The following is a 24044-nucleotide window of genomic DNA, read 5'->3' on the forward strand; positions in this document are numbered from 1 at the left end:
GGATAAACTGGTTTTCATGAAGCCATTTTTCTATGGTGATGAATGTGTTTTGTGTAAGTGAATGGATATGTGACATGTTGTCAGAGGTGGGGATGAGTGCAGAGTCGTCCTTGTACTGGATAAGAGATGAGTGGCCGGAGGCAGTGTGGAGTTGGTAGGTAAAGTTATTGAATAGAAGGGGGCCTAGGATAGAACCCTGGGGGACCCCTGTTTTTACAGGCAAGAAGGGGGAGCAGGAGGTGAGCCAGATTGTGGTCTGTTAGTAAGGTAGCTGGAGAGGTACTGCAAAGTTGGAGGAGAGAGGTTAAGATCATTTAGTTTTGTTAGTAGTTTAGAGTGTGACACACTATCAAATGTGTGGATAGGTCAAGTAAGAGACAGGACACTAGTTGATTATCATCTCTTGCCTCGGCAACTATGTGAGTCAAAGATAAGAGGGCAGTGGCAGTACTGTGGTTTGGCTGAAAGCAGTGTTTGGTAGTGGATAAGAAGTTTTCATGGATTAGATATTTAAGCAGTTGAGAGTGGATGCACTTTTCAAGAATTTTAGAACGTGGTGATAGAACGGCTATTGATCTAAAGTTAGAGGGGTCTGTGGAGTTAACTCCTTTGTGAAGTGGTATAGTGTAGAATGATTTCCAGATGTTCGGGACTGTGCCTTCTTGGATAGATCTATTTATTAGTATAGAGATAAGGAAGGCTATGGCTTCACCAGAGAGCTTGAGAAAGAGGGAGGTAGTTTATCAGCAGATGGGGAGCAGGATTTAAGTTTATGAAGAAGATATTTGATATAGGAGGTGGAGACGGGTTTAAGAGAGAACGAGTTTTTGTTATTATGAGTTGCAGAGGCGGAAACGTTTGGGGAATTGGAGTTATGGTCTGAGGGAGTTTGTTTATGGATAGTGATTATGAAGTAGTTATTAAGCAGGTAGCAGTCTCCAGTGGTGAGTTATTAGGGAAGGGGTTTGGGGTTGTAGGGTTGCCAGGGTGAAGGATATTATTGATAGCAGACCAGAATTTTTCAGGTTGGAAAGGTGATTAGTTTGTGCTGTATTATAAAAGTTTTTCTTGTCCTAGTAAATGTAATTTTTTGTACGGTTCCTGATTTCCTTGTAATTTTGTAGTAGAGTAGGAGATTTGGTTTACTGCTAGGTTTTCCAGATACTTTCCTTTTTGTGCATGAGGGAGTGGGTTTCTTTTGATAGCCAAGGTGCATAGGTAGATTTTATCCTAATTTTTCTTTAGGGCGCAAGTAAGTCTAAGATGTTGAGGAAAATCTGGTTAAATTATTCAACAGCTTCATTAAGGGGAGGATGGTGAAGGAAGGCCCAGTTAATGGATGTCAGTGTAAATGATTCAGTATCAGAGGAGGATAATTTATAGTAGTCTCTGTAAATGTGAGATCTAGGTATTTGGATGGCGTGTTTTTGGATGTGAATAGGTAGGTGGTCAGTAAGGGAGTTGGGTAGGGTGCAGGGGTTGTGGTAAAGGTCAAGTATCCAATCAAGTATAGAGGTGGAACCAGAGTTTTTATTAATATAAGTGGGGGACGTGATGAGTTGTTTGTAGCCATGCAAGTTAATAATATTATGAGAGTCTGTCAAAAGTTTTGACCAGTCTATGTTTACATCTTCCATAACTGTAGTTTCACAGGATATGTTGTCCGACAGCTATAACAGTATATTTTCTAGGATTGGAATGTTGTTTCCTGGTGGGATATAAATTGTGGCAACAGCAAACTTTTTTTGGGAATTCAAGTGACAGTTCAGTATAATTATATAGCAGGGTGAAAACTTGGTAAAGGTGTTTGTGGGGGGGGGGTTCAAGAAGATCGGAGCAGAGAACAAATGCATACTTGTTTTATTATTTTTTTCCTTATATTTTAACTCTTCATTATTTTTTCCATGTAACTTATGATAATTATAACACTATTGTTTCAGTATTATAAGCTATTATCACAGAACTACATCATATTGCATTGTTTTAAAATTGCATTGTACAGCATTATATAATGTGTCTTCTTACTTTTACACTTTCTGCAGTTAGCTTTTATGACTCTCTATTGTTTTATAGCACTCAACAAGAGAAACTATCAACTGTAGATTGTACTTTTGTACTGCAGCTTTTCTTCCTCAGTGTCTGCTTAAAAGGGACAGTTTTAGGCCCAGTCATGCTAACCCAGTAAAAAAAGGTCAATAAATAAATAAATAAAAATTGTGAATTTATAGCTACTTTATCATTTATTGCTTATTTATATATAAAAGGTAAAGCAAGTAATGGAGTGTGATACCAAACTTGTGATTGTATGATGTTTGGTTTTCTGACAATGAGCGTTTTCTGTAAGGTGTTGTATAGCTTTAGGAAGTCTTTGTCAGCATAAGAGATGCATTTAATTCTCCACATCACAGTTAAAATACTAATTTGGAAGAGTCTTTATAAAGCCAGTGTTATGGCTCGTTACTATACTGTCCTGACATACTTTTAATATGTAGTTTACATGGCATCAGGAGAAGTGATGGACGGATATTTGTGCACGTACTACCGAGGGTCATGGTGCATGAACTGTTGTCTGACCTGCTGGAGGTATGAAAAAATGGGGAAATTAACTTATCACCATGAGATATAGTATGTCATCTACATACCGTAAAATTCGAATAAGTTGTAATCGCACGTTTTATCTTTGACGTTTGTATTATTATTTTATACTTGAATGTAACTTGTAGCATTATTTTTGCAAAGTCATTGAACCACTAGCTTTTGTCATTTTTTCATATTAATACAAGTCCAACTAAACATAACTCTCAAGCATCATATTAACTTCACAGAAAATTGGAAGCTTTGGATCCAGAAGTTTCCATCTCCATATGAGTGGATTTGCAAACAATTTGCGTAGCTTCTATGAGAGGAATGTGGAATGGAACCATTTAGCATCTGAGGGGAGAAGATAGACAAAGTTATGAGTTATAAGACATCAATTTTAAGCATAGTACGAGCTTAACCCTGTAATTTGTTAAACATTCGTTTAGTTATTTAGTTAGTTACTGACTTACAAAGAATCACTATTTTCAAGAACCTATAGATGCCTTTGTGAGTGAAGTAAAGAACAGAACAAACAGTAAATTTAGTCGTTTGCATGAAAGGGAAATTTGTCTGTAGAATTAAAATGAGCAGGTAAAATTTACTCTTTTGAGAGAATTGGAATTAACTATTGAACCTGAAGTACAGGATATGCCTAGATAAAATTGATTATACAAAGATGTGAATAAAACTATAACTTGACTAAGGATAATATAAAAATATGGCACAGATAAAACATGAATGATTGTAATACAAGCAACAGTGGGGAAAGCCCTCAGGTATTCAAGATAGCTTTTAGAAGGAGATGATCAGTCTAAGTGTGGACAGAAGCATAAGAAAAGAAACGCATAATTAAAATCACTGTCAAAGACACAGTACATGTTTGCAAGACTAAGAAAACTAAGCAAGTCTGTTGTGCATAATTTGTAAATGAAGCTAAAATGTAAAAAAAAAGAATGCTTGTGAACAGTATAGAAATATAGAAATTGCAGAATTAAAATGCAATAAATTGCATAGAAAGTAATGAGAGTAGTGTAGTATTAAGCAGAGTAGTATAGTATTAGGCAGAGTAGTATAGTATTAGGCAGAGTGGTATAGTATTAGGCAGAGTGGTATAGTATTAGGCAGAGTGGTATAGTATTAGGCAGAGTGGTATAGTATTAGGCAGAGTGGTATAGTATTAGGCAGAGTGGTATAGTATTAGGCAGAGTGGTATAGTAGAAGGCAGAGTAGTATAGTATTAGGCAGGGTAGTATAGTATTAGGCAGAGAAATGTCCTATCGATTGTGAAAGCCATTAACATTAAGGTTCACATATTTAGTTAAGTAAGCAGATGAACAAGTGTTCTTGTTATAATCCCTCAAGAACACTCATCATTTCACCTACTTAACTAATAGACTACTTGAAACTTCAACAAGCTGCCTTTATTCTTCCCACAAGGGGGAGTGTATCAGAGATAGAGAGTGTCTCCTAGTCCTGCTAGCTAAAATTGATTTTATCTGGACTAATTCCTTGTACTGAGAATCAGAGAAGACAGGACAAACTATGCACAGTTGTCAAATCTGCAGTAAGTTCCATACACTGTAGTTGTAAACATTCCTTTCAGGTTTTCACATTCCTTAAGAAACATTTCTTTACTGGAAATCATACGTGCTAAGCTTATATATTGCCCCTTAATGATTCCTCTCTTTTGATGCATCGGGTGGCAACTACTATAGTGCAGAAGGTTATTGGAGTATGTTGCTTTTCTAAGCACAGTGCTCTGTATACTTTTTTCATATCATTGTTATATATTAACACGTCCAAATAATTAATGCATACAATACTGTAATGGCAAGTGAACTTTAAATATGAGGTAGCGGAATGTAGATATTCCAAAAATCTATCTGTATTTACTTTGCTAACATCCCAAGCAATAAAAATGTCATCCAAACACCTCGCATAAAAATGATGTGGGACATTGTCATTATTAAATATATATTGCTTTTCCCATTGAAGTAGGACTATGTTAGCAAACACTGGGGTACAACATGCGCCCATAGCCACACCTCTTTTTTGTTGAAAAATTGCCCATCCAAATGGATAAAATTATATTTCAAAACCATGTCTAACAATGCATCAAGAACATTAACCTCATTAGCACTAAAAATACCAGATTCATGAATAAAATCATGAAACACCTCTTTTCCAACATCTTGTGGAATAACATTAAATACATTTACTGTATCAATGGTGCCAAATGCTAGACTGGTACTATATTTAACCTTTCTCAAATTTTCTAAATCCCAAGAATCTTAAATAACATGAGAGTAGCTAGACACCAATGCTTTTACTTTTTGATCTATGTATACAGCCATAGGGTGAGTGATAGAAGTTCTAGCACTTACAATAGGTCTCACAGGAGGGTCCCACAAACATTTATGTATTTTTGGGATCCCAAAAAGGAAAGGAACCACAGGAAATTTAAACTAAAAATTCATAGATTTCTTTAGTAATTTCTTCTTGTTCCAACATGTCTAACAAGATAAATCTAATTCTAGAATAACATGAATTAATATAATTCAAAGATATCTGTTCATAAAAATATTCATCCAACACATGTTTGAGCATCTTGTTAAGGTAATAACCTCTATTCATAATCACGATTCCTCCCCCTTTATCTGGCTTCATAGCTCTAATAATTTTGTTATGCATAAGTTCTTTCAATAAGCGTTGTTCATTAATAGTCAAATTTGTTCCATACATATTAACATTGTTACCCTTTAGCAATTTCCTGAAATTAAATTCAGATAATTTTTCAAAAATTACCAAGGGTGTAGGTAGCACAGGGTTAAAAACACTACTTATTCTTAAAATATTACTAATATATTTATTATCGAAACCATTAAACAACAATTTGAAATTAAGCTTTCTCAAATACAGTTTTAAGTCCACCATTAAAGTCTCAGTTCTAGCATGTGTAGTAAGGACAAAAGTAAGCCCTTTACTTAACAGACTCACTATATTTTAATTAAATACAATGTCTGTGAAGTTATACACTCAGAAGTCATCGTTGGCATTCACTAAAATGTTAGGTAACGCCTCATTAACAGTACCTGCTGTTTCATAATTTTCTAGTAGTTCTGTGTATGCTGGTAGTACGAATTCTGCCTCTCGTACCTCCCTCTGACTTGCCCTCTGTTCCATGGATGTTGGTTCCAATTCTGTTGATGGAAATTCCACTCATTGTTCCCAAAATGGTTCCGGTTCCAGTTCCTGAGCCTCTCGGATCTCCTGGAAGGAGCTGTTTCTAAACGGACCACCCCCTCATCTTGCTTCTCGATATGCTCGACTTCCTCCAATGGGGGATTCGCTTCTGAAAGTCCATTACTTGGTTCCGCACTTCTTGCACACCCATTGGCTGAGAGGGTATGCTTTCCCTTCCTGGTATTCCCTTCTGTCTCTGTCGTGCTTTTTACACTTTATCTTTTGAATATCTGCTACCACATTGTCTATTCTGCAGAAAACTGCAACATATTGCACCCCTTGTACAGAACATAGCACATCCTTTTTGATTCAATTGTCCAGCCCTTCAACTTATTTCATAAGATTGTCTATTTCGATTTGGTTGCGCTTTCTTAATTTCAAAAGCTCCACACCTTGTTTATTAAACAGTTCAATCAAGTCCAAATGTAAACGGGAACCAGCCAGTAACCCATTTGGGTATTTTCACAGTCTAAGCCCCCTAGGGACTCTCTCAGTGTGAATGCATTCAGCTAAAAAAGCATTTTCTACTTGGAATTTGCGACATTTAAGCAACACGTTTGCAAAGTTAGTTAAAGTTTCACTGTATGAGCCTGTTTCACTACTTATATGCTGCAAATGAATAGTGGAATGCAGCCAGTTGTTCAAATTAATGTTTACTATCCATTCACTATTGGAATTCATCGATAATTGAGGGCAAAGGTTTTTTAAACAGGCAGGTGTGCGATGGTATTCTCTAGCAGACAAAGAAGCAGCTACTGGTTTGCCGGCCCGTTCCATAAGCTCTTGTACCAATAAAGTAAGCTGCCCAACACTTCTCTGGAGGTCTTCCAGGTTAGAAACTGGTCTGGCCCCATTCACATTCAGATTATCTGCAGAAGACATGTAGAACCAAAAACCAAGGCAGAACAAGACAAAAATCAGTAAAACCAAACCAACTGTTGGAATCCAAACAGAAAAATGACCAAAGCCAGTTGACCACTGCTTTATTCACAAAAATGTAGCACTTTCATGTGTGTATAACATACACTTCAGAATAAACAACATTCACAAAAATTCAATTTAAATAACCCACCAATAAAATCACATGCCCCGTCAACACACCTGCACAAATCAATTTTTAAAGGCATCTTTCTCAGATTTTCAAATGTTATAAATATGTATATACAAAAGAAAAGATACATACCCTATTATTTCACAAATACTTTAAAAGTCAAAGAAGCAATATATATTTAATAATGACAATGTCTCACCTTAACATTTTTATGTGAGGTTTTTGGATGACATTTTTATTGCTTGGGATGTTAGCAAAGTAGATACAGATAGATTTTTGGAATATCTACATTCCACTACCTCATATTTAAAGTTCACTTGCCATTACAGTACTGTATGTATTAATTATTTGGACGTGTTAATATATAACAATAATATGAAAAAAGTATACAGAGCACTGTGTTTAGAAAAGCAACATACTCCAATAGCCTTCTGCACTATAGTAGTTGCCACCCGATGCATCAAAAGAGAGGAATCATTAAGGGGCAATATATAAGGTTAGCACGTATGAGTTCCAGTGAAGAGATGTTTCTCAAGGAATGCGAAAACTTGAAAGGAATGTTTACAACTAGAGGGTACCCCCTGATTTAGTTGATTTAATATGGGGGGGTAGTCCAGAAGAGAAAGCAGAGGGAAGTGATTCCCATCTTGTTAGACAATAAAGCTTTAGTATATCAGAGAGAACCAAATGTTGAATATAATTGTTCATTTATTACCACCTTTACTGAGGAATATGGTTTTATTCGGAACATCATTAACCAAAATTGGTTTGTTTTTTAGAGCATTTGACGGGATATCTGATATTTTGGGGATCAAACCAGTATTTGTTACTATAAAAGCTAAATGTATCAAGAACATGTTGGAATCAGACAACAAATTGTATACTACTATTAGTGAAAGTGCTTGGGGTACTTAGAAGTGTGGCACTTGCAATTTGTGCCAGTATATTTTAGAGAAACATGAGGTGTTGATTAATGGTATGAAAGTTAAAACACATTTTTTTGTAACTTTAAATCAATGGGAGTGATATATGTGGCATTATGTAAAATGTGCCCAAGTTTTTATGTTGGAAAGACTATCCGTAGTTTTAGAGAATGTATTTGCAGACATATTTATAACATTAAACATATGAGAACTACCAATCCCTTGTATAGTCATTTACAAAAATATCCAGACCATGTTTTTTTATTTTTTGGAATTGACACCATACATCGGAATTTGCTGGGAGGACCATGGTGTGACATGGTAGAACACAGGGAGTTGCACTGGCAACTAAAATTAAATGCCACTTCACCCCCAGGTTTAAATTAGTCTCTATCTATAGCTTGTGCTTTAAGGCTTATGTCTCACTATATTTAAGTTCAATATGTTGCATTTTTAATAACATTTTAAAGTATTTGTGAAATAATAGGGTATGTCTTTTTTCTTTTGTATATACATATTTATAACATTTGAAAATCTGAGAAAGATGCCTTTAAGAGTTGATTTGTGTAGGTGTGTTGATGGGTTATGTGATTTTATTGGTGGGTTATTTAAATCTAATTTTTGTAAATGTTGTTTATTCTGAAGAAGTGCATGTTATACACACACGAAAGTGCTAACTTTTTGTGAATAAAGCAGTGGTTGACTGGTTTTGGTTATTTTTCTGTTTGGATTCCAGCAGTTGGTTTGGTTTTCCTATTATTTGCACCATTGACCCATTCATTTCTTTGTAAGTGCAGGAGATAGTCACCCTTCAGCTCTACACCACATTCCCTCCCTGGCTGTAAGACCTAATCAGCCTATTTGCTTACTGGAGAAGTAAGAATCATGTGACGAAGGTCAGGTCAGCTTGCCAGAACCAGCAGATACTGCACCCAAGCTCTGGAGCTCCTAAACACTGTATGAGCTCTCTTTAGCTCAAGTACGTGCTGCTATATACAGGAAGCATGCATGCATGCATGCATTCACACATGCCTTTCCCTAGTTAGTGTGGTGCACTCATTCTTCTCAACCTATTAGACCAAGAAATCTGGACAAAGTCATAAGAAATGGGGGGAACAAAGGCCTAAAAATAGAGGCAGTTTTTAAATATTGCTCTTACAAACTCAGAAAGTTGATAGAATAAAAGGTTTTGCATTAACCTGCATTTTCTAATGGTTATGAAGTCTGGAGCTCAAATGTGTCTCATTATTTTCTGGATTAAGTCCTCAATAATTAGCCATTAATTTGCCAGAAAACCAACATTTTATGAGGAACAGACAAAAACTATAAGGTATAAATCTGGACATTCTGCAGAAAATCTGGACATTTGAGAGGTATGACTGCACTGCTTAGCGGGATATTCCCAACAGGCTCACCTTTTGTGGGTAGAACACTCAATGATTCCTCTAAATGCAGCAGTTTGATAAACCAGTATAACCTCCTTTCCATTGGATGGATAAGAGACCAATGACTGCTCAGTGCCCTCCTCCTTGGCTTGTCCCCTCAAAGGCATGTGCCAGTGATCCATCATAGGTCATCTGTGCTGCAGTCAGGGCTTCATTTCTCTCTGGACCATGGAGGCAGGCAAAGTTAAAATGTTTGATTTGCATTATGTTATTGTAATAGTCTTGACAAATTACAATTACAATTAAGAATACAGTCTTGAGTAACTGTAATGGTTGTACTTTCTACATCATTATTTATTACTTGTTTTTGTAAACAAAAAAGATGATGTAGCAGATGCAGAAAAACAGCTTTCACAAAGGGAAGTTACCATAAGGGATGCATCTCACATAGGTAGGCTTACATGCATGTGATAGAAAAAGACACTGAAGTGATGCAAATAAGCCTGCGCTGCAACTTGTTGCTACTCTACTCATCTTTTTAGAAGAATCTTGTACTAATATCTGAAATGGTGTAGGTGCTTCAGTAATATTTGATGTATTTAGCTTCACATTTCATAATTAAAATTTCTGCTAAATTAATACGTGGATCTATCCAAAGCATTTGACACAATGTCACATACCAAACTACTTGAGCAATTATCAGAAACAGGCTGCTTCCAACAAACACTAACTTGGTTTGCAAACTACCTATACAACTGGCAGCAATCAGATGGCAAAGCAAACAATCCACCTGTTAAACAGGATAGAAGTCCCACAAGGGTTCATACTTGGATCTCTACTCTTTAATATCTTCATAAACAATTTACATCTAGTCTGCCCTCAAACCACACTCATCCAATATGCAGACAACTTCACTATCCTATCCTCCTCCAAAACTTTCCATGACCTCCTACCAATCGCCCAGAAAGTATTTAAATCCATACAATCCTGGTTAAATGAAACCCAATTACTTCTAAATGCTAAAAAAACTAAATTACTAATATTCTCATCCAAACCAACCCCACAAAATTTTAAAATGTACTCACAAAACAACACAAAAATTTAAGTAGTAAAATCTGCAAAACTACTCGGTATAACAACAGATGACAAACTCTCCTACGAACAACAAATTCTAAATGCTATAAAAAAACGCATTTTAAACTAGGAAAACTTTACTGGCATCAAAGGTACTTGGCTAAACCCACAAAAATCAATCTGGCCAACACACTGCTCCTTCCCTCCCTCCTCTACGGTGCTCCCATTTTCACAAACCTTCACTCCTCCCTGCTTAATAAACTACAATGCTGCTACTACAAAATTTGCTATCAACCTTCAACACCAAACCCACCACTGCCAAGCTAACAACGAGCTGAATTGGTACGCATTCCCCCAATACTTTAGCTACATCCATTTAACTTTTGCACACAAACTAGTATATAACCCAGGGAAATGCCCTGCACTATCATTTACCCATCAATACTACATTCCCTCCAGGAATCTACTCTCCACAAATAACTTTTTAACCGTATCAAAACCAAACAAAAGAGTAGGACAAAGTCTGTATTCCCATACCATAGCTAAACTATGGAATGCTCTACCAACAACAGTTACTATGCTAGAATCCCTTAAAATGTTCAAATCCTCTCTAAAAGCCGCTACCGTAATAACAGACCCCCATAAAATCTCCTGATTCTCTTTCTTTATCTTTTTTCGCTAAATAAATCTACAATTAAACATTAGTTGTTAAAAAACATCTACTAGCTACTCAAGCTCAGTCATATGTAACAAAAAAAAATCGTTGCATATTAAATTGTGTGCTACTATATTTTTGTATTGCTATACCATGGACAAATCTGTGTTTTTGTTTGCATTCTTGTATTATAATAACGGAAACATATTCTATCTATTTATCTTTGTAACATTGCTTATTGTTATAGCGTGGAGCTTTTCTCCCCGGGCCTCCAAAGAAAATGGGTTCCTGACCCAGTGGACTTTCTCAGTCAGTAAATAAATAAATAATAAATAATACAGAAACATAAATTTGGTTGTGCCAGTTGACGAAAAAATAAACTAAAGCTGTAAAGTTTTAATTTATTTTTTTCTAACTGGGCCTTTTTTCAGCTATGAACCGAGCAACAAAGGCAAGGATAAAATTGCAATATACTTAGTGAAAGTTTAATGAAATCAATAAATTCACATCCTTTGGGATGTGGAGAAAAACAGAATACCAGGTAAAAACTTGCATAGACAGAAGAAAAACCTACAAACTATACTGGCGGTGACCAAAGGTCAGGTTTGAACCACAGACTCTGTTAGGCAGGCAGCTTATCTACTGAGTCATCATACTGTCTCTTGTACACTACCATTTTTTTCTCTCCATAGTGGCAGTCTTTTTAACTGTACAAGAAATACTTCTTAACTATTACTGTAAACAAAGACCTTTGACCTACCTGTCAGTGTGTGCAGAAACACCATCACAGGTGAATGAAACCATCAATAAAAAATCTGTAGTTTATAATTACTTTAAACATTTTGTCTTGGGGGGGGGGGGTAAATAACCGAGAGGTATCAAGTAGTTCCTTTCTGAGTTCTAAATAGCACACAATGGACCAGACAAGATTTCAAAAAGGTTTGCTCATTCTGTATATGCTGGTAACCATGGCTAGGTGAAGGCATATTTGATGAAAACATCCGAATCCAAATGAAAACCAGGAATTTAAGGCTACAGCTTAGATTTGTACCTACTGTGCAACACTAATTAGCAGTTACAGTGAAAGCGACACAGGAAAAAAATCTTTAATGTTAACCAAAAGTGTTCTTCACAGTACCCACAATGCACCCAGAATTGACTCCATTTATAAACAGATGATTATTGGCAACTATTTCTATGCTATGACTCCAAATTTTCTACGAGACATCTCACTTACTCCTGTTCAGTTTTCTAACAAGGCTCGCTGCTTGATATTTGACCCAGCATGCTCCCTGCATGCATTCAGAAGAGCTTGAAGAATATCCTGGCATTTTATGACTTTGAGTATCTCTGTAAGTAGGACACTGTAATCACCGGGTGTAGTAATTTCAGAGATCAGTGCTACTTTTGTCTTACTTTCATGGACTACTACATCTCGTTTTTTTCACATCTATTTTTTGAACTGTTGGCAGTGGGTGATCCCACGAGATATAAACGTCATAATTGTTTATAATGTCGTGGCGCATGTTTCCAGTGCTTCTCAGCTACTTCAGTATTGTAATGTTTGCACAATCCCCAATGCAATGGTCTGCCTTCAGTGTATCACAACCTGCAACAAGATGTACAACTGTTTCCAGTTCTGTTTTACAAAATCTGCATTTTTATGTTTCCCCCCACATGTTCAATGGACTTTGTAATCCAGTGTGTGTGGTTTTGTATAATATGTATTGTACATGTATGTTTTTTGTCATTTTTGTACATTTTGTGTTTCCTGTTGTGTAAGCGATTCACTTCTTTACACTCTAGCAGTCATGTTCAAGAACTGATTTTATCGGATTTTTTTTTTTAAATAAACATCTCCTTATTCTTTTGAATGATGAAGACAGTAAGCTGTAAGTTTGTTATGGTCTGCAGTTCGCCTAGCAGGCACAGAAGTGAAAAGAATGGGTTTGGGAAAAAGGTTCTTATCTGTTGTTAGTGTCTCTAGTTCTGTTTAGATGGGGTATCCATCAGAACATTTGCCTTTTTTTCTAGAAATTACAGATCTTTTAGTCCTTTTCTTCTGGAATTCTGTTTCTATTCTAAGGTAAAAATGTTATTACTTGTGCAACTGTCTAAATATGGTCCAAGTCTTTCACTTTACTTCATTAACAATGTGAGTGGCTTCAAAACAACATTCAGATTATGGCAAAAATGGTTATGGTTTGCTTATGAATGTACTGTGTTGATAAATATGCATGTCTGAAGTTTACCACAGTTAATTTCCATATCTGGGCATTAAAAATTGCTATCAATAATGTAAACAATGCAAAATACAAATTAAATTTGTGCCTGATTATTCTGTGTGTATATTCTCACTGTATTGTCTATATCACAAGAAATGGACTGAGGCTGACATTTTCTCTGGGCCCAGAACAGGGTGGTAAAATTATATTAGTTAATTTATCTTCAAGTTAACAACTAAACACAGTTTTACACACTAGCACAAGCACATAAAAATAAACAGATGGTTATTTGCAACTAATGCTAGGCTATGACTGCAAATTTTCTAGGAGACATCTCACATACTCCCATTTAGCTTGCTAAGAAGGCTCGCTGCTTGATATTTCATCCAGCATGCTCCCCGCATGCATTCAGAATTCAAGTCCCAGCTGCCTGCTGGGAGAGAGACATTTGTTAATCTAATGGTCTCTGCATTGTTTCCGTTGCACTCAATGTGGCTAGCTTTCTGTTGGGGATTTATGTAAGATCTCCTAAGGCATTTGAAGAATTCTTGCAATGACAAAATGAAGAAATCAAAGTTATCTAACACATTTTGAAGGGAACATCAGGTACTTGTGTGCTTTTCCTGTTCTGCTTATTTTTACGGACATTCAATGATGTATGAATGTTTAGCCTTGGTTGAGCACAGTTTGTTAAAAAGTTAAGCTGCTCTTTCTTCTGTCTTCACGACACACTTTTTGACAAAAGGTTGAGAAAGCATTTACAATATTTCTTCATGTTGTGAACAATAAAAAGTGAATTTAATGCTAGAACTGAGTCCAATTTAGTCATACACATTGGAATGAAAAATGTTCATACTAATAGCTTTTCAGAAATTACCATTCTGGTGTCAAAAAGTAATATTTGCATAGTTTCTTTGAGCCGCGATGATCATATTTTCCCTATATAGTTAGCCCTGTCAAGAATTGAAGTTGATGGTTTAAGTATCTGTGAGTGTGTGTGTGTTTATATATGGGTTTAAGTATCTGTGAGTGTGTGTGTGTTTATATATCTATATATATATATATATATATATATATATATATATATATATACACACACACACATGTCGACAGCTAGTGGGTTTTGGCTTTATTGGCCTGAATGTAACCATAATGACTTAAAAAGTAGAAAAGTTAAGGACATTCAGAAGCCATGAAGCTGAAACTCTAATGTCCTTAAGGTGTCATTTGCATATATCCCATGGGCCTCAATTTACAGGAGGTTTAGATATCACACAGTGAAATGTCTACCTTGTCTGGGTTTTTATTGCAGTTTTTCACTGAATAGTTTTTCTGTTTGTCCTTTTTACCCTTTGGTTTGCACATTAGTTGGGATATTTTGCAGGCACCTTAATGTTTATGGACATCAGCTGGGTTTAAAGACATTGCGTGTTTGAAGAATAGCCAAGCTGTGCTGAGGAGGTCAATAAGAAAGCCAAAACATGCATGTCGACAGCTAATCTATTTTGGCTTAATTAGTCTGAAAAGTTTGTTTGCGAGTCCTTTTCAATATTTGGTGTGTGTGTGTGTGTGTGTAAGGGTTACCTTCAGAATATCAAAATCCTAAAGCCTCAAAATTCATGTGGTCGAGACCATATGATCAAAATTTTAGAATGTCGAAATTCTGAATGGAGATCTGCATACAGCGTGGAATGGGAAATTTCCCTTTTCCTCAATCTATGTGCGATCTCTGAGTTGGTATATTTATTTAAGTAGTGGTGGTGTGAGGGGCGCAGGGGGAATTTCCCCCTGCAGTAACAATTTAAACAGTTTTTTTTTTTTTTTTTTGTTTCAGAATTTTAATTTTCTGAAACCTCTATCATATGTTTTCGATCGTATGACATTCGATGTTTTGGAATCTTGAGATTCTGAAGTGAATCCATATATATGGGTCTACCTGACATTGCCGACAGTCCAGAATACCGATAATCATATGGCCGACACCATATGATCGACATTCGGATTGCCGACAATGGGAAACCTGCATCGCACTGTAGTGCGGAATGGAAAGATTTCCATTCCTGCACTGTAGTGCGATCTCGGAGTTGGTATATTAAAGTTATGGGGGTTGGGGGGGGACAGAGCCCCCCACGGGGGGTGCAGAGGACTAGAAGTTGAAAGGGAAGTTTATGTTGGATTTTTATGATTATTTTGTGTTGACGAGATTTTGGTTGTCAGTGATGTGGTGTCGGCCATGTCGTCGTCTGTGTTTTGCGGTTTCGGTGTTTTCAGGTAGATCCCCATGTAAATAAATAAATAAATATAAATATATATATATATATATATATATATATATATATATATATATATATACACACACACACACACACACACACACACACACACACACACACACACACACACACATGGGTCTACTTCAGTTGACCTAAATTTCATTTGATTGACACCCACTTGACCGACATTCAATTGACCTAAATTTCGTTTGACCTTAAACTCATTTGACTGACACCCATTTCACCAAGTAAGACATAGACTTGTTGTGAGTTTTCCTTTATCTGTGACTTACTTGTGATAAAAAGAATTACTGTAACTTATAGTGCTGACTGTTAGGATTCAAGTAGTCATGTAGCAAGTACTGTTGCAATGTTTCTAAATGTGGGTTTTTCTATTTACATTTTTATGGGAAGTATCTAAAGTAATTTGGTGAATGTTTTGTGCGTTCCTAACAGTAGTGGCAGTGTGTAGAGTACTGTAAGGCAAGTTAAAGGTATATGCCCTTGTCCTCAGTGTAGTGCGATGCTGGAGTTAGTATATATTATTAGGGGTTGTGTGGGGGGCACAGCCCCCCCACCTAGTTTGGTTGTACATTATCCTGTTTCTGTTAAGAGGGATGGTAAGTAGTTTTTAAGTTCTGGAAAGAGTTAGTTATTAGTGCTCTAAGTGTGCTTGTCTATGGTTTAAGATTTAGTATGTTTCAGTTCAGCATTGTAAGCTGTCGGTAAAATGGGTGTCAGTCAAAGGAGGTTTAGGTCAAGTGAAGTAGACCCATGTGTGTGTGTGTATATGTATATATATGCATGTATATATATATATATATAGGTTCATAGGTTCATAGGTTCATACTAGGCTATCTGCCCAAGGGCATTTACAAGCCTAGCCCATCGTTTTGTGGCTTACGCCACCCCTTTAGTATGGGGAACTATACCCATTATTTTGCTGTGCCTCTGTCGAGCAGTGACACTGAGGTAATCCCTGGGGTATATCTGCGATCTCCCATCCATTGGTCAAGATTTCTCTTGAACAAGGCCAGCGAGGTGCTCTGCCTCACATGTACCGGGATTTTGTTCCACAGCATAGGGAGTCTTTGGGTGATGAATCTATCCCTCCAGCACGTCCTATTAATAGCCGTGTCGAGGTTTAAGTCTCCCGCCCTTGTGGCTCTGATGGATCTAGATTTTTTGAGGTGAAGCATATTCATCAAATCTGGGTTTGACATGGCCTTGTATGTTAGGCAAAGGTCACCTCTGAGCAAGCGGTAAGCGACTGAATAGAGCTGGAGTTCTTTCAGTCGGGCAGCATAGGACATATTTTTGAGACCCTTTATCCTTTTGGTGAGGAACTTTTGTGGCCTCTCCAGCTGCTGCAAGTGTCGGGTCAGATATATATATGTAAAATGTATTTATGTATCACACCATCAACAAAAACAACATCCTTTTTCAAATTTTCTATATGGGGTTGGTGTGAAATGACAGGTGTCTTCACCTCTTTCTATTCACTGCCTCTCCCCTAATTTTGACAGTCATTCCTGATTGATGGGTCTTCTCTCATACAATCCCTCTATCTCTTTGCTGGACATCCTTTTTTCCTCTTGTCTTCTTCCTGTCTTTCCGAAATCATATTCATCAAATCATTTGATGCTTTCTTACACAAGTAGCCAAACCACAATAATCTGTTTTATTTGACCTTTTCTGAAATTGGAGCTACTTTCGCATTTATTCTGATGTCTCATTTCTTTGTATGTCCCACAGTATGTATTTTACCACCTGTCTTAGATGCTTAATCTCCATCACCTTTAGCTTCTTGCTCTGCCTTCACTGCCCAGGTTTCTGTACTATACAGTAGTACTGCTCACACCACAGTTATGTGCACCTTACATGTCAGCTTCTTTGACATTCTTCTATCACACACTACCCCAACACTCTGTGCCATTTGGCTGCAACCCGTCAGATTCTGCCTTTGGGATCCTTATTTAGACTTCCCTTTTCCTCCGCCACCCCTCCCAGATATTTGAAGCTGTCAATCTGTTCTACTATTTTCTTTTCCATCTCAGTTTCAGCTTCTGATTTGCTGCATATCCTGCCATGATAACTGAATTGTCTGTACTGGATTTCACCCTATGAACTTTCAGTTTTGCATTCCATCTCCCTGTCATTTGCTGACAATTGTATTCAGAGTCTGCTTGTAATGCTACATCAGCATTGTTGATCCCTCCCCTCCAACGTGTTTACTAAGGCAGTCCAGCACCAGTAGTAATAGTAGGCTCAGAGTTTATCACTGATGCCTAGTAGCACAGCTGAGGTGGTATGAAGGGGGCAACTGCTTCAGGCATAAAGTGCTGGGGTTGTGTTATTGGCCAACCCATTTGCTCTTTAATGCATACCAGCTTTTAAAAGATGGTACTGCATTTGTGGACAAACCGGAGTGCTTTGTGTGGTTTTAAAATGCTGCAACTACTTGATACATTTTATTAAAACCCGAGTGCTGTAGCTCTCTATGGAAGGTATTGCATCAAGCAGTTTGCTACAGTTTAAATGAAATAGTTTTTTTTTTTTTTTTTTTTTTTTTACTAAAATTAGAGGAAGCAGGGGCAGGGAGCAGAAATGGAACCTGACTAGCTGGGGTGGGGCGGTTGTTGTGTGTATCTGGCTGGTGTGTCAGTAGAAGCAGCAGACATTGAACTATCACAGGACTGCCAGCATCAGCTTTTGATGGACCTTGTCATATGCTTTCTCCATCTTAGGAATACCCATTTGGACCTTTTCATGGATTCATATCTTCATAGGTAGTTACCGGGTATGTAGTTCAGGAGACAACCAAAGGGCCTAGCCTAAATTCCCATTTGTCCCCGATTACTGTCTAAATTAGTGACTTGCTCAAAGGCCACACAGTAGGCAAATGAAGGCTGAGTGAGTCAAACTCTGTAGGACAGGAGTAGCTAATTTATTTATTATATTTTATTTACAGATAGAGTTGACTGGTCAGCAGACCTATGTATTATAGCATGAACACATGCCATGCAAGCAAAGCTAATATCATAATAAACTATCCATAAGCAGTGTTAAGGTACACTGTACTGCATAAATGGCATTATGACAGTACACAATTATATATTTAACACAAAGTTGTAATCCTTTTTTACATCATGCAACAATCGAACAGTCATGTGTAGTACTCACATATTTACCTTTTACAGTTGGTGCACTGTGTTTTGCATGGAATGGTGTTTTTGTGTAAATGATGACTTCTATACTATTGTTGGGCTTAGATTTTGTTTTATTTTGTTCTATGTTGTAATGATCCCTGAACTATGAAAAAACAAAAACAGCTGAATAGGAAAACCCAGAACTTATTTAATAGTCACAAAATAAAAACAATAACTTAACAAATATCCAGTTAGCGATTTCATCTCTAACCTTGTGACTTATTCAGACTGAATACATTTAGCATCACCAGGCATTTATATAATACCTAGTCATGTGATTAAAATAGTTTAGTGCTTTAACACTTTGTGTTTCAGGTCAGCAACAAAATCTCCTATTTTGTTTAATCCTGGTGGATAACAAACATCATATAGTTTATAAACAGTATTTTCTTTTATAAATGCTTTATTGACAATGTGTTTTGGTGTGGAGAGAGAGCACTGATGTACTTGAAGAGTTTCAAAAACACATCAACAGTTTAAGTTCTTTTTTAGAATATAGCATAGACTATAGTGACACCTGTATAAATTATTTAGATGTGACAATATGGAAAGAAAATGGTAAACCACTCAGCAAGATATATAAAAAAAGAAATACAAAACAATTCTTTTTTTAGATTTTTCTAGTATGCATACCGCCAAAACTAAGCAAAGTATAGTGAAGCGGCAGTTAATGAGAGTAAATAGGCTCACCAAAAAGGATGGGGACTTTCTATAAGAAAATGAGAGCCTATGCAACAGATTTATCCACAGGGGTTATCTAGTGGAGATGGTAGAAAATAAACTGAAAGTCGTACGCAATATTATGAAAAATGAATTCATTGTGAACATGAACAATAAAAATGTTGATCATTGTCTGGCTATACAAGTAGCAAACCATATCGTTTCACAAGTGATTAAGAAAATAATCAGAAGAAATTAGATTATTATTAGCAGCTGTTCAGAAATAACTAAAGTAGTTGACAAGCCTATATTTGTACAGAAAAGTGGCAAGCATTTCAAGAATTTTTTTTTCAGAGAAACTTAAGCTTATCATTGAATAGAAGTGTAAAAACAGGGATGTTCAAATGTCTCCGCTGTAATTTCTGTAAGTATTTGTACACTGGAATTAAAGAAATAAGGGTGAACAACATGCTGATCAAAATCAGAGACAGATTCACATATTTAGCTCTATGCATGTCCTGTCAGTCAGTTTATGTTGGTAGAACAACTTAGCTTCAGGAATGCTCTTTGTCTTAGGAGGCAGTTGTGTTATAGAGATTTGTGTACTACAGCGAACTGCTTTTGTGACAAATAAGTTTAGTACTTTTCCTTGCAGGTTGTGCAAGGTTTGAGTGTGTATTTCTTCTGCAAAGTTTTTTTTTTTTTTGCCATTCGTACTCTGGACAAGTTTTTGATTTTAAGTTGTGTGCAATTTGCAGGAGCAAGGACTTTGCATAAGTTGCTTTATGTGATGGGTGTTCCTGTTTTTATGTAGGTAAAACCAATATGTTGAAGGATCGAGTTTTGAAACACCTTCGTAACATTCGATGACAGAATACAAATGCACTTTTAATACACATGAAGGATTTTTCAGTACATAGTTTTAAGTTTATGGTAATACAACTGATTGCAAGAAATAAGAGATATTGTGCAGAGCACTGAGTTTGCTGAGATGAAATGGATTGTTAAAATGAGAGCTAACAGTTTGCCTGGTTTAAACAGCATTCTTCCTTTAAAGCCAACAACTCAGAGCAAGGAGATTGTTTAATTGATACTGTGTGTCCATTAGTTACTGTGTGATCATTAGTTGATACTCTATGCCTTGTGGTTTCCTTAGTGCTTTTACGTGTTGCTATGGTGTGTGCTTTTAGGATATGAATTTTATCTTTGAACATTATCCCTGAAGGAGGCTAAGTTTCTGACATTTACCTAGTGTGCCTTGTTATCCTTAGTCATTAACTTTAAAGCAAGTGCAGGCAGGCTCTTATATGTTCTTATATCCGGTTACATACAATTCCAGAGAGTGAGTCACAGTTTACAGAATGCTCATTTTCCCACAGTGGTTTTAAATCTTGACCAGATAGGGTCAGAGCTTCAAATGAGCTATTTTCAGGTCATAACATTGTTCCTTGATATTCAGTTTCTTTTTAATGGAAAACATTGGCCAAGCTTAATTAGTTTGAATAATTGAACACCAGTAAGAAAGGTTCCACGATTGTTTGTTGGAAGTTATGTGAATCTATCCTTCAGAGTACAGTGATAGGTATTGCAGGTAATCAAGAAGGCAAATCTGCAAATTTTACTTAATGCTGTCTGCACTATATGCTTATTGTTAGTTGAGTGAAATGGCTTAATCTCTTCTCCAGAAAAGACCAGACTGAATCTTTCATTAAGTCTCTCTCCATCTGTCCTTTCATCACTCTGTATCATTTACATGTATATCTTGTAATATAAATGATTAGTTACCATCTGCCTCATAACTATGTGCCTGCTTACTTGGGACTTGTGTATAAAGTTTGTACATCTCTGTATGTCTTTCCGGGCCTTCACTGAAAACGGGTTCTTTCTGACCCAGTCAGACCATCCTGGTAAACAAATGTTTAATAAATAAATAAAGGGAAGGCCATGTTCATATTTAGGAATAAGTACATATTTGATAAAGGAATTCCTTGCAGGAGCCATCAGAAGGTGAGGGATTTTGATGCATAATTTTAGCTGCCTTAGTATTTATGTATATCTTTACTGGTGTGCTATGCAAAAGTGAGTGAGAGATCAAATATTAAACTGAGATGTCTTTGTTCTGTAAGTTGCAGTAGGATGATTCCACTGTCATCTGACTTAGTACTGAAGGTATATTTTGCAACTGTTTATGGCAAACCGCACAACTTTGGATTTTGTTTGGTTAATTAGGAGTTTGTTGGATGAGTCCATTTGTAATGTTTTGTGAAGCTGTTATATTTTTTTGTTGCAAGTCATTGTGGGTCTAGCTACACTCTTGAATGAATTGGTCATAAATATACATTAATAAAATTATTTTTCGTATGTCATAGGTAAGGTTTTCATGTAGAGAGACAAATAGTAAGGGGCACTTAACGGAGCCTTGGGTAGCTCCAGTGTTGAAGGTGCCAGTCTGTGTGGTGGTGGTGTATACCTGAAACATTCTATTGTTGTTTAGGTAACTTCTGAGCTACTGAATTACAGGGAGTCCAACTTTAAGTTTACTGAGTTTTTGTAGGAAAAGAGGATGGTTTACCATTTAAAACGTCCTGATCATGTCAATGAATCCTGTCAGGAGGAAGTTGTACATGTTGTAAAAGATGGTGTCTGCAGGTGTATATGGATAAAAGAAGTCAGAACCGTTGCATTATATGTACTGTAGTCAAACCAATAGTCAAACTGAGGATATTAATAAATGTAGTCCATGTGACTTTAATCTGATCACAGGAGATGGCAACACGATTTAACACAGCTGTTAACTGTTTTCACATGGATGTCTACTAAAATAGACCGGGTTGAACACTATTTCTTCAATGAATGCGGAGGTTATTTTCCAACCGCAGCAAGATCATGGACAGGTCAGCCATTTAAAATACGTACAAGTAGTTGGTGCAGGAACTAATTCATCATGTAATGATGAGACCCCTAACAGCATTAACACTGTAGCGTTTTACACATCAACAATTGATAATGTTCCATTGGTTGATTGATTTAATAAAGAATTCACATTGGTTGACAATATCAACATGGAACTTCAAGTGCATTACAAAGATAAGACTTTAAAAGAGAAAATTTACAAGTTGGAAAAATTACTTTAGAAATATCGAGAGTTACAATTAGACAACACATTTTTTCATGAATGTATTTCTTTGTACTGAGTACCTAAAGGGATTAGGATATTAATGGGCTACAGAAGGGTTCTTTATTACATCAGGAACTCTTGGAACTTTTTGATGGAACTGGTTTTGACTACATGCATTTGATTAGAGACAATCTTCATACCATACGGATACTTAAGCACAACATAACTTTGTTACAGAAGAAGGCTAATGTACAGGATTTGTGGTTTCCTTCTATGAAGGAGACATATATGAGGATTTTTCACAGAGTGGAGTCAGACTGTCAGAAAGTAAAGAAAATGAAAGGTAAAGGCTGACGAGCAAGAATATTTACGTAAACAAGCTTATCCTCTACCTACGAGGGCAATGAGGATGCAAAGTTGCAGTGAGAGTTTTCTGAATCTCAATATGGAAGAAGAAATTGTTGAACAGGATGTTATATACCAGGATTTTCAGTCAGGAACTCACTTACCAAGGAGCTCTGCAAAATTACAGACCAAAAGTATCATACATCACTGAAATTCCATGGAGGTCAATCAACCCCCTTTCAAGAATTTTTTTTGAATCAAACCAAGAAATGCCACAAAATGAAGCAGAAGAAATGGCATGATAATAACAAGTGATCAGCAACAAGGAACTGTACTGATTCATTTTCATACATTTAAACATTTTAATTATAGTGACATTGTCGTAATTGAACAGCATGTTCACTTGTTTTTTAAGGGGTTTAATGTTGCACTGATGACCAGGTTCAATTTAGTTGATACTGTTTTGGAACTAAACCTATTTACTCGAAAGTTGAATCTGAGTTTAATGTTGGACGGTGCTTTGGGAAGTAATGATGCTGACCGTTTAAAAAGGAGTACTTATAACCTCCATTATTACCTCCTGTTGCCCTCTTTCAAAAATTGTGCGAAGCTGACTTTAGGGAGACATATGAAAAGAAAGTTAATAAATTAACAACTTAACAACTAAAGATGAGGAAAAGTTGTTGCACAACTTAAGTAAAAATAAATTTCACATAATGAAGCCAGACAAAGGGAGGGGGGAGTTGTTATTCTGAACAATTTAATTTATGTGACAAAAATGCTGAACATCTTATACGATAGTGAATTTTTTATGTTAAGTTCTCTTAATGAGGGTAATACTACAAATCGAAAGCTTGATCTACATTTAGAAAACTTGTTCCTTGAATTTAGTTTTTACTCTGAGGAAATGGATTACTTAAGAGTAGATAAACCCCTTAGTTCATCTGTTTTCGGTATTCCAAAAATTATATTGTCTTTGACTGATCTATCTATGAGGCCCATAGTAGCTGCAAGGGGCTCAAACACTGAGGCCCTAGCTAAATATGTTGACCATAAATTAAAAGGCTTTTTCTTTTGACAAATCACATGCATTAATCAACTCATTGCATCTTTTGAGAAGTGTGGGGACTTGTGAATAAAGGGAAGACATCTACTTTGTGTGTATTCATCTTAAGGATTTATTTCTGGCTATTCCCCATGATGAAGGTTTGGAGATCTTCACTGAAGCACAAACAGTGGGTTCTATTTTTAACCACAGAACCCTTCAGGTCCTTTATACATTTATGGACCTGGTATTAAAGAA

Source organism: Protopterus annectens, chromosome 9.part0, assembly GCF_019279795.1.
Source record: "Protopterus annectens isolate FY-2018-M chromosome 9.part0, PAN1.0, whole genome shotgun sequence".
In the NCBI taxonomy this organism is placed as follows: domain Eukaryota; kingdom Metazoa; phylum Chordata; order Ceratodontiformes; family Protopteridae; genus Protopterus; species Protopterus annectens.